Below are 13,011 nucleotides of genomic sequence, written 5' to 3'. Positions count from 1 at the left end.
ATGCGAACAATGTAGAGCTGGCCACGCCCACCCAGTAGGCCATACGCACTCTAGCCACGCCCACCCAGTAGGCCACGCCCACCCAGGCCATACCCACCCGGCCCCCTGAGGGCAACCGCAATGCTGATGCAGCCCTCAATGAAATTGAGTTTGACACCCCTGCTCCAGAGGGTTCCTAAAAATGAAGTGTATTTTCTCTACAAGAAAAAATAATAATAAATCCAAAAGCCACTACTGTAATACAAGTAGTCCTTTTTTGTGGCTGTAATTAGGATCAGCAACTTGGTCATGAAGTGGTCACTAAGTGAAACTGCAACTGTGCTTATGATCTTACTTCAGTTTTCCTTTGCTTTACACCTGGAAAGGTCGTAAATACAAAGATTTGTCCTAAAGTTACTGTTTTATCACCATCAAAACTGTGAATAGTCACCAAAAAAGGCAGTCACTAAACAAGGATTACCTGTATTTTCACAGGGAATAACTGAAATGCAAATTTTGGATTCTCATCTTCATTTGGGGAAATGACTTGAAATAGAAGAGATGGCAGTAAAGCAGAAAATCCCAAAAATAAGATAAAATGGGGGAGATCATTTTTTGGAAATCACAATCAGCCTCAAAATGGAGATTGCAAATTGACGCAAATTGATGCATTAATCACTTGTAGACGCATTAACAATTTTGGGACAAAGGAATAATGGCTGCTCCCTCATACACACAACACATATACATACACAAATCCTGGGAGGTGGGGTGGGAGAGAAAATTATCTATACCTCAATCTGTTCCAGATCTTGTGTAAAGCTTACAGTTTCTTGCTAAGTCCCATTTCCAGCTACTCCTAAACCAAGTGGATCAATTCAGTAATAATTTCCACTTCAGGAAGGATCTTCCAGCATCATTTCTACTTATTAAAGAAAAATATATTGTTGCTTTAATTATTAACTGTTATACTTTTGCTCTCAGACTTTATCTTGACAAGCAGCCATCTATTATTCAGAATATTTTTGAACATACATTTGACTGATGTTTTTTTACTATTCTATGAAAATCATTTTAGACATTTAAAAAAATCAGAAGTATCAGCTACAGTTGTTCAAATAAGTACTTTCAAAACATTAAACTTTACTCTGCATGTTCTTATTTCTCTGTATCAAGCAATAGACGGTTCCTAAACTCTTTCATAGTTCCCAGACACTTCTATAACTGGGACTACTAAAAAGTGTGAGACAGAAAATATTTGAAAACTATAATTTAAACCCAAAAATAATTCTAGCACAGAGTATGAAAAAAATTGAAGAGGAGGAGGATGAGGAGCTAATCACAAGCATCATTGATCCTGGCCCTGTCCTTGTGCATAATAAGGAAAAATCAATTTTGTGTCAGCATGTTGCCTACCGGGTCAAATGGATTGCCAAAAATTTAACCTGCACTTCTCAGCCAGAACATTCTTATATATTTTTTTCCTTTCCCTTTTGTTTCTCTTCTGAAACTTAAAAGCCATCTCTAGTCTCCGATGAGAAAACCTACTTTACAATCCCCAATGCCATTGAAGTATTTTTCTACTTAGGTAAGTGAAAATACAAAGCAACACCATGAAGTGATTTTGAAAAGATACAAGGACACACAAATGTAATTTACTGATCTATACTCAACAGACACACTTTTAATAGGCTCCAAGGACGAGTGGGAAATACATTAGTTTGTGGAGTTTTAGTAATTATAAATTCCACCTTCTTCATCAGTGTGCCAATTTTTAAAAATCCTAGGAGATAGAAGATGATGTAAAATTATTTTATTCTCTCTCTTTCTGTTATTCAGAGTGGCAATTTTTATGCTGTTTTTACAACTGCAACAAAATATTTAAAACACAAGCCATTAAAACAAAACCAGGAAAACCTGCTAGTGTTTTAAACAGCAGTAACAAAAAAGAAAGTCTGGGATTTCCTGTCAGGCCCCAAACCGTGAATGATATGAAGGTAGCCCCCAACTTACAACCATTCAGTCACAAATGAATGTGTGTCCCAGAATAATGTTGTAAGATCCAATCTAGATCAGTCAACAGGACCAGAGGTTTTGTCTCCTGAACCTTTGGACTAATGGGGGAGCCCATCCTCAGGGAACTTCTCTCTAGCAGTGTGTGTGGTGTTCTCTGTGTGGAAATCTTAGTAGCTGCAAAATTGAATGTGTGTCCTTGGTAGCCTCAGACTGCAATGAACAAAGACACACATTCCGTTTTGCAGCTACTAAGATTGTTGGACAAGCAGGCACAAAAACAGCCAGGGAAGTGATCGAGGCCTGGAAACAGGCCCCTTGTCGGTCAAGTGGAGTGCTGATTTACCATCAGCCTGTTGTTGTTAGTTGCGAAGTAGTGTCCGACCCATCGCAACCCCATGGACAATGTTCCTCCAGGCCTTCCTGTCCTCTACCATCTTCTGGAGTCCATTTAAGCTCACGCCTACTGCTTCAGTGACTCCATCCAGCCACCTCATTCTCTGTCGTCCCCTTCTTCTCTTGCTCTCAATCTTTCCCAGCATTAGGCTCTTCTTCAGTGAGTCCTTCCTTCTCATTAGGTGGCCAAAGTATTTGAGTTTCAACTTCAGAATCTGGCCTTCTAAAGACCAGTCAGGGTTGATCTCCTCTAGGACTGACTGGTTTGATCGCCTTGCAGTCCAAGGGATTCGCAGGAGTCTTCTCCAGCACCATAGTTCAAAGGCCTCAATTCTTTGGTGCTCAGCCTTTCTTATGGTCCAACTTTCACAGCCATACATTGCAACTGGGAAGACCATAGACTTGACTATATGCACTTTTGTTGGCAGGGTGATGTCTCTGCTTTTTAGTGTGCTGTCTAGATTTGCCATTGCTTTCCTCCCCAGGAGCAAGCGTCTTTTAATTTCTTGGCTACAGTCCCCATCTCCAGTGATCTTGGAGCCCAAGAAAATAAAATCTGTCACTACCTCCACTTCTTTCCCATCTATTTACCAGGAATTGAGAGGGCCAGATGCCATGATCTTAGTTTTCTTCACCAGCCTATCAAGTACTTAGAAGGCGAGAGCTGGGCAGCACAACCAAATGAAGCCAGCCATCAACACACCCCAATCAACATCTAAAAAGTCACTTACAACAGGCAATATAAATACCACACACAGAACAGCACACACTCCACTAGAGAGACGTTCCCTGAGGATGGGCTCCAGCATGAGTCCAAAAACTTGGAAGACAAAGGGTCGGTCCCAGTGACCGACCTAGATAGGATCCTGTACTCATTTAAGAAATTGTTTTGATGTTACAACTGCACTGAAAAAAATGACTTATGACTGGTTTACACACTTATGACTGCTGCCGCATCCCCACAGTTATGTGATCAAAATCCAGGCGCTTGGCAACAAGCATGTATTTATGATGGTTGCACTGTCTCAGGATCATGTGGTCACCATTTGTAACCTCCCAGCCGGCTTCCGAGAAGCAAAATCAATGGGAGAAGCCAGATTTGCTTAATTACTGGATGATGCATTGATTCACTTAACAACTGTGGCAAAAAGGTCTAAAATGGAACAGAACTCACTTAACAATTGCCTTGCTTAGCAATGGAAATTTTTGGCTCAATTGTGGTAATAAATTGTATTTATTTATTTTTTATTTTAATCCCATTTATATCCCGCCCTTCTCTGAAGACTCAGGGCGGCTTACAATTTAAGCACAAACCAATGTGCTTAGCAATAGCCTTCATTCTATGTATATGCCTGCTTATTAGGGCTTTCGGGGGGCCCCAAGCGGCATTTTTACAAAGTCAGCTTATTGCCCCCAACAATCTGGGTCCTCATGGCAATTCTTCCAAGCTGAATTCATTGTTTCACACCAACAGACAAAATCTTGCCAGACTGAGCAATCTGCTATTTGCATCTGCACTATTAGGGAGGGGCTGTCTTCACCCTCTTTTCTCTCACACATATTATCTGGGCTGAGTTGCCTCTTACTCTTCTGGAATGAATCTTTAACATTCCATCAATACCTCCATAGATGTTGGCCACTTGCTTTTTATTCATTTGAGAAGGGGCAAATTCCTTCCTTTTTAACTATGCCTTTTTGTTGGAATTTGATTTTTAATAACCATACTTATGCTTTTATTTTTATTGTTGTTGGCTGTCTAGAACATGGAGAAAGATTGGATATAAATTAAAATAACAAAAATAATAAATGAATCTCCTGGAACATATATCTCTGCTTCACCTGTATCTCACCCCCCACCTCCAAGTGGAGAAACAATCATAATCAGAGATAGATGTGCAAAGAGAGAAATAAGTTTTTCTACTTTTTAAATACCCTACGAAGCTAAGATTAAAACCTTAATTGCAAATGGGTCACTTTTTCTTCATTTAAGAAAGGGCTTGGTCAGGGCTTGGTCTTGGAGGGAGGATCTCTTTATTTACAGTATTTGTATACTGCTGAATCCCCGTGGATGCCTATGAACATTAGATGGACCCAGTGCTTTTTTTGTAAAAGAAAAAGGTGCCGGAACTCACAAGTCATACAACCCACCTTGCCTACCCTACAAGGTTCCATCCAAAAAAGGTGCTGGAACTCTGTTCTGAGCGTTCTATGAGAAAAAAAGCCCTGGATGGACCACATGCAGACTGGAGAATTTTGGGAGCCGAAGCCCACACGTTACAGTTCCTAAGGTTGAGAAATGATCTATATCTACAAACAAAACACACTCATCCTTAGCATCATGGTAACAGCACCAGTACAACTTGTATATCAATTCCTGCATACAAATACACCAGCAGCCAGGCTCCCTGAATCATGCACAGTCTCTGACTGGTGCATATGTTCACTAATTGCTCCAAAGCAAAGGTCAGAAACTGTATCCCTCCAGATCTTATTGAACAATAACTCCTAGTGGCCCCCAGCCAGCATGGCTCATGATGTGAGCTGTTGTGGGTTGCAGTTCAGTTACAAATTTGGGTAACTTCTCCATTTCTGCTCCAAAACAAGGCATAGCAGATACATGTCATGTTCATTCAGTATCTTCATGAGGAAAACGTAAATTTAAAAAAAAAACAAAGCTGAAAATCTGTGCCATGTGATAATTTATGACAATATATGAATATTATTTGTCTGCCACACCACTGTGCTAAAAATCTTATTTCTAAGGTTCTGATTATCAAAAGTATTAAAAAATGTACTCTCATTGCTTTGACATTTGATATTTCTTTACAAATCATGCTACTGAGTTCTCTCTTTCTGTTGATAAAGGAGTCTATAAGTGTTTTCAATGTTTGATAGACTGCTACAAATGAAGCACAGCTTTCTGGTTCTATAATAGAAAAGCCCAAGGAAGGATATATATATTTGTATTTCCTTAAAACTGTTTATATTATTTATATATATATATATATATATATATATATATATATATATATATATATATATATATATATATATATATATATATATATATATATATATATATATATATATATATATATATATATATATATATATATATATATATATATATATATATATATATATATATATACACACACACACACACACACACACACACACATATATATATATATATATATATATATATATATATATATATATACACACACACACACACACACACACACACACACACACACACACACACATATATATATATATATATATATATATATATATATATATATATATATACATGTACATGTACATGTACATGTTAAATGTTTGTTAAGCATTCAGAATACACTTACACGGGACAAATCTTATACAGATACATATATACATATATATACATATATGTGTGTGTGTGTGTAATTTTTTGGGATTGCTAACAAAGAATTAAAGGGTGACTAATATGGCCATTTCAAACTCATTTGTTCTCATCAGTCAGCCATACCCTATTGAGATTCGAACCTGGGCCAATTGCACATTACGCAATTGTTCTAACCCCTGTGGATATATATATCTATATATAAAATATTCTTAATTTCCCAATTCAAACACACAGATGTTGCAAGCCAGGAAATAGAAGGCAAAATGTGGTGGAAGCCGATGCCAAACACCTGTAGGAAATGGAAAGAGAAGCAAAGGCAAAAAAAACCAGAGGAGGGAAAAAAGGCTGTAATTCAAAATACAACCTTTGTTTGGAGAAGATCACAGGTGCAATAAGAAGCCCAGCAAGGATTGCAAATGCAACCCTGAAGGACAGTTATAAATTAATCTACATAATACTAAATGCAACAAATCAATTTTGTCACTTGGGGCCAAGGTATCACAGACAGTAGCCACATGTTTTTAAAAGGGTCACAACCTGCCCATCTAGTTGCTACAAAATATATCCTTGCACCTGAATTGTTAGTGGTGATGAATTAGACGCAAAGAGCTCTTCTGTTCCCCACACCCTGAGTAACAGAAATGACTAGGTAATAATTCACTACTGATTAATTCTCTGATGTTTGCACAAGGCCAGGGAGATAATGTGCCAGTATTGCAATGCCAGTTAGGAAAGATGTCTCCTTTTGAAGCACCGCTGTAAGTTAGGCTAGGGGACCAGAATCAAAGTCCCACTGAGGTTTTTTAACTTTCCTAACTATCATTATGGGAGTTGTAATCAAACACATATGGAGGGCTGTATGTTGGGAGAAGATTATCAATGCTATTTTAAAACAAAGAGCTAAGTAAGCAAGAGTTCTCTCTCAAGGCCCAGTTGCCTAAGAGTCATATATTTTACCTGTATCAGATAGCCCAAGTTCACCTCAGAGAGTAAATACTGCAGTCTGAGGGCAGGGGAAAAGATAAGGGTTAAGGGAACAGGTGAAAATAGTAGGTAAAATAGAAACAAAATGCCTGAAACATTGCCTCAAGCACCAAAAGCACCTGATCTCAGAGACAAAGGAAATGGCAGACTTAAAATATTTCTACTGTTTTTCTTTTACAAAGGATTTAAAACTGCTAACAAAAATAATGAAAACTAGGTTTAAAGATCCCTAAGTTACTTCACAGAGGGACGCAGTGGTTCAGTGAGTTAGGATGCTGAGCTTGTCGATCAGAAGGTCGGCAGTTTGGTGGGTCAAATCCTGAGTGCCGCGTAGCAGAGTGAGCGCCTGTTACTCGTCCCAGCTTCTGCCAACCTAGCAGTTCGAAAGCAAGTAAAAATGCAAGTAGAAAAATAGGGACCACTATGATGGGAAGGTAACAGTGTTCCGTGCACCTTTGGCATCTAGTCATGCCGGCCACATGACCACGGAGACGTCCTCAGACAAGCGCTGGCTCTTCAGCTTTGAAACGGAGATGAGCACTGGCCCCTAGAGTTGGAAACGACTAGCACGCATGTGCGGGGGAACCTTTACCTTTTTAAGTTACTTCACACAGGGGGGAAAAAGGAGGAGATACAAGATATACCTCCCTGAACTCCTGGAGAAAAAAATCACAATCATTGAAAAAAGTCACTTTGCAGTGAGATGAGTAGCATATAAACCCTTCCTTTTGCATTGCAGATAAAAAGCTCATGCAATGTGCTACGCCATCAATGATATAATTGTCTACTTCCTTTGCCCAGTAACTTCTTCCTGTACATGTATATCAAAATCCGCAAGCTGCCAGGCACAGAATCATGATAGTTATATCATTCTTTTTATAAGTATGGCTACTAACAAAAGTAAAAGTTGCAGTTTGGTCGCAATGCATGTCCTCCTTCATCCTCAGCCACTTTCCTAAGTACTCCTCATCCCACCGAACCTAACTCATACGATATAACTATTTATAAACTAAGATTTAAACTTGATGTTTCCATCCAACATAGCTGTGATTAGGCACAGATTTGCCCAACTGGTATGATTTCAGAAGCTGTGAAGTTGTGGTCAGCTTCAATGTTTTGATATTGCCCCCAATTTCTTAATCCTATGAAAATGGCATCTTTGATCAACAGATCTATCAATATTGAAGGAACGGGAGTGAAGGAGTGATGAATTGGATTAAGATTTTACTCAAGATGCTTCAAACTTTAAAGTAGATTTTTTTGCAACAAGGGACTAACTGGCATGTTATGGGAGACATGGATTAAGTGGTAGCTTCTTTATGCAGAAAAAACCCAAGCTTGGTATCCGAATTCAGGGAGGATTCTGAATCTTAGTGGCTCTAATTGGACTCACATTTTGCAGGAACTCACTTCAATCACTTCTCCCCAGAACAATACAACTGTCCATTTCAGTAAATTTCCAACTGCTTCAACTAATTTTCTGTTGGCAGTGCATTAGTATTTCTTTTCCTGCTTTTGACTGTCCAGAGAGGTCAGTCAATGTTTGCTCAGAGGTTTTGAACAATTCTCATCATTCCTGACCACTGGTGGCATGGACTGGTGGGAACTGTAATCAAAACCAACTGAAACTGACCTTGTTTGTTTATTTTAAAAATAAAAGGCTTTCCTGTAAAAAAAAAAGTCCAGCTGTTATAAGAACTGGAGGGGGGTGGTTGGAAAAAGTCAAGGTCCACCTTAGTGTACAATTTTGCTCTGCAAAGTGGCCAACTAGATGACTTTTGACTGCTTAAAAGCAGAAAATGGAGATACAGCTAGTCCTACACTTAATAATTTCTGTCATAATTTGTTGCAGCCTTAAATTGAGTCAGACCTCATTTTATAACAATTTTATGGAGGTCATTGAGTGAATAACTGAGGTCATTAGGCAAATCAGCTGTTATAAGAACTATGAGGGCTTTTTTTGGAAAAAATCAAAGTCCAACTTACTCTGCAATTTTGCCAATTAGAGGTCTTTGGAGTGCTTAAATTGGGACCGTAATTTCTGTCATAACTTGTTGCAGGCTTATGTTTTAAGATTTTACAACAATTTTATGGTGCTCTTTGAAACAGCAAATTACTGTGGTTGTTAAGCAAACCACAACTTTGCTGGCAATTAGCCAAAAAAAAAGCTCACAAATCACGATCATATGACTGCAGGATATTGCAACTGGTCATAAATGCAAGCCGGTTGCCTAGTGCCTGTATTGTGATCACATGATCATGGTGGTGGTGCAACAGTCATAAGTGTGAACATAGGTTGTAATTCACTTTTTCCAATACTGTTGTATTTGAACCATAGGATGGTTGTAATTTGAAGACTACCTTTATACCTTTTACCCGCTATTGTAACCACTGGCTTAGAAGACATCATCCTAGAGATGATCCTTGACAGGCCCATCCTCCTTGAATTCATTCAGTCCATTTTAAAATTATCCAATGACCTTATAGTCATGAATCCCACAAGTCAGATATTTGATGAACAAGGTGCCTTTCTAGTTTTACAAGGACAAGCAAATGCTTATCAACCAAAGAGGGCTATTTAGGGATAACAAAAGCAAGGTTTTTTCCTCACCTTTTCATGGTCCATCCAATTAATTGGCAATGCTAACAGAATTAATAATATTACAGTTTTCCCTAATGATCAATCCAGTACTTCCCCTAATTTCCCAGCATGCTAGTGAGGCAGATTTAATGAACTACAGCTGCCAGCATTTCTTATCATTTTCCATATGACAGGTTATCTATGGGGAGAAATGGGATATCAAAAAAGTCACAATGGCAGCCACAACCATGTGATCAAAGCTCAACCAGTTTTTAGTGTAGCCAAATATAAAAAGGGGAGGCAGGGGCTTAAGTTGCAGTCACCTGCTCGACTTTTTTAATCCTCTGTCCCTCCCAACAGACACCCCTGTACCGACTTGGGCTACTAGAAGATATAAATCAACATCAGAAGTGCTAAAGGTTGCCCAGCCCAATTAATGTGTTTCGTAGAAAAAAATGTAGAAGAATCTATACAAATTGGAAGTGTCCAAGATGTAAAGAAATTAACAAGATGGCCAGTGAGAAAAGAAAAGAACTAATCCTGGACCTCATAAAATCACTGCCTCTCAATCTGTTAAAATGATGATACAGGAACTCTATTGCTATTCTCCATAACAGTTTTGGGCTATAGTAAAATGCTCAGCTTCTGGGCCCTTTATATGACATGTTATTTTACTACACTGTAATCCTATGGGAGAAAGAGAGGCATGGAATAAAAATTTCTTTATTTCAAAACTTACCTCCCAATTAAATGTCAAGTGAGACAGAAGAAATAATCAGCCCCAGCAGCCTTCCCCAGCCTGGGGGCCTTCCAGATATGTGGACCTCAACTCGCAGAAGTGTGGTGATGGCTGAGATTTTTGAGAGTTGACGTCCATCCATCTGGAGGGTGCCAAGGATTGGGAAACCTGGGACAGAGCAAACAAACAGAACTTTAGTGAAAAGATGAAAACAGGATACTGTCATTTGCTTATTCTTAATCACACAGAGTTAAAACCAAAGCCCTCTTCATTTTTTTTTAATAAATAACTAAGAACACCTGGCTGTGCTGGGCTCAACCCAAAAAAGAAGGCAGAACTTTGTGAAAATTGGTCCTCCAAAACTTCTTTCAGTCTACATACTGTCTATAAGGAGCTGCCTAGATGTAGTTCAAGATTGGAACAGAAGGTTTAAGAAGAGAATCAAAGGAACTGCTGGTTAGCTGGATTCAGTATGTCTGTCATAAAGTATTTCAAGGGCAGGCTTCCCCAAGATGCTCTTCTTCAAATATTTTGGAATTTGAGTCCTGTAATCCCAGATATATGGCAAGGCATACCTAAAGACTATGGAGTCGCAATATATCTCAAGGGCATCTATGAACCTAGGACATTCCCAAAATTGAGCCAGAACAATGTTATATATTTGAACAAGCTGGCCTGGCCTGATGGGGGAAGTTAGGGTTTTTAATTGGGTTTTTATATTGTTACTGTTTTATCTGGGCGATTATTTAATTTTTTTTTTAATTTTTGTATCCTCTATTTATATGTGCCCTGTTCACCGCCCTGAGTCCCTTGGGAGAAGGGCGGTATACAAATTTAATAAATACAAAAATACAAATACAAATATCTGATCTAGTACTATGGCAGGGAAATACCATGAAACTAGCAATTGTATTGACATGAGAATTCTCAGTAAATGGATGGACATGCCATATTTCAAGGTATAATAAGTCAACCTTCTAGTAGTTGGGATCCCTCATTCTAATTATACTGACAGTATCTTGGGGCTTCCTTGCTTTGAAGAGGCAACAGTGACACTAAGTAGGCCAACCCTGGAAATCTCCCATGCTTCCCAGAAAATGGAGAGGTGAAAGACATGTCTTCCAGCAGAGGTACTGTCAATGGTGAATCATCAATGTACAAACAACTGAGCAAATGGCTTGGAACTACATGCTGCAAAAATGCAGAATAAATAGGCGGTCTCCTTTTTACTAAATGAGGATCAATTGCTATATCTTCCTTCAATCACTAAATACTAATATAAAGCAGATGCTTCATTTACATTCTGATATTATTCTCCTTGCAGGGCTTGGGGGCTTGTTTCAAGAACAATGACAGCCTGCATTAAATGTGCTAACTCTCAGAGACTTCCTTCAGGCCCAGAGACCCTGAAGGACCTGATTTCTGTATTGCTCCCAGCAATCATCAGATAATAAGAATGTGAAATGTCCCAGCCGGATTAGAAGATGCTATACTTCTGCAGCTCCAGTTCTGCCACTTGATTGGAAAGCCATTCTGGACTGAAATGGGCATTCTGAGAAAAGGCCATAGCTCAGTGACAGGGCCATATTTTTTCATACAGAGGCCTCCAGATTTAGCACTTGGCTTCATCAGCTAAGAAAGAAATCAGGAAGCCTCAGGAAGATGAAACTTTGGAAAGCTGCTCTGCTAGCAAAATACAGGTAGTCCTGGATTTGCAATCATTCATTTAATGACTACTGAAGTTACAACAGCACTGAAAAAAGTCTTCAATCAGTCTTACAATCAATCTTCGCACTTATGACTGTCATAGCAACCCATTAATTATGTGATCAAAATTCTGATGCTTGGAAATCTGCATGCATTTACAACAGTTGCAATGTCCCAGGTCAGATCCTTATCATTTGTCACCTTCTCAGCTGGTGTCCAATAAGCAAAATCAATGGGGGAAGCTGGATTCACTTAACAACCGCATAATTCACTTAACAGTAAATATGATTCACTTAACAAATAAAAAATTTTTGTGACTCACTTAACAAGTAGTTTACTTAGCAATGGAAATTCTAGTCCCAATTGTGGTTGTTGAGGATTACTTGTAGATAACACTGCACTATGTGGACTAAGGATTGCTGGCATACGACATTTTATTATATTCTGGTGTATTAATGAAGAATTTTATGGAGGCATATATATGTTCCAAAATAATTACCTTCCATTTGTAAATTTTGAAATGCACTGCGTCTACAAGAATACCATGAAGTTTGCAAAGTTTCCAGGAACTTATGATTTCTTTTAAGCTTTCAAAGGATCTAATAATGGCATTGTTTTAATGTGGATTGGGTTTCTCCTTCACCGTGAGCACTCTTGGCTGATTATGAGCAGAGCCTCTATCCAGAAACTAGAAACGATCCCAAACCCTTCCGTTTTTGTTCCCGCCTTTTCATTCTTTCCACCCAAAGCCATGATCACTCTTTACATGCTCTATACAGTTGTCATTGGTTTTCCAAGAAGAAACATAATACTCTACATTTGTACAAACAGTAAATGTGAGATACAGGGGACAGTGTTGTGGCATTATGGCTCGGCTGAACAAAATGAGAATAATGACCCCTTGTACCCGAAAATCAATGTCCTTTTCCAAGTATTTTAGAAACTGTACTCAGTATTGCTCATACTGGCCACATTTGCTGATCCAACTATGCCAGAAACTAAGTGAAAAAGGAACATTCTAGTTTTGCAACAGACTTTGGAGAATATCTCCAAAGTTACCCAATCAGAGCTCTGGACAGGCTGGAATTCATCTTTGCAATCTCTTATAAACAACAGGGCTGAAGAAGAAATCTACAGTGTATAGCTGAGCTCAAACTCCAGCGTTATTACTCTAATCTCCAAGTAAATCCTACACAGATCATTCTTTGACCTAGAGCC

At 38.7% G+C, this 13,011-nt stretch overlaps 1 protein-coding gene across 10 annotated transcripts in view; it reads right to left on the bottom strand.

Annotated features, from left to right (window-relative positions):
- LOC308662494 (growth hormone receptor-like) overlaps positions 1-13,011 on the bottom strand; it is a 161,204-nt gene that overhangs the window by 127,531 nt on the left and 20,662 nt on the right. For 8 of the 10 annotated variants that reach the window (XM_081318366.1, XM_081318365.1, XM_081318369.1 and 5 more), the window contains exon 2: positions 10,087-10,254. The exons of the other annotated variants lie outside the window; for them this stretch is intronic. The gene's annotated coding sequence lies outside the window, so the exon portion shown is untranslated. The remainder of the gene's footprint in view (positions 1-10,086; positions 10,255-13,011) is intronic. 10 annotated transcript variants of the gene reach the window in all.

The sequence above is a fragment of the Vipera berus genome, assembly GCF_964194415.1.
Source record: "Vipera berus genome assembly, chromosome: 2".
Lineage (NCBI taxonomy): Eukaryota > Metazoa > Chordata > Lepidosauria > Squamata > Viperidae > Vipera > Vipera berus.
The sequence above is the reverse complement of the archived record's forward strand: the minus strand, read 5'-3'. Positions and strand labels throughout refer to the sequence as shown.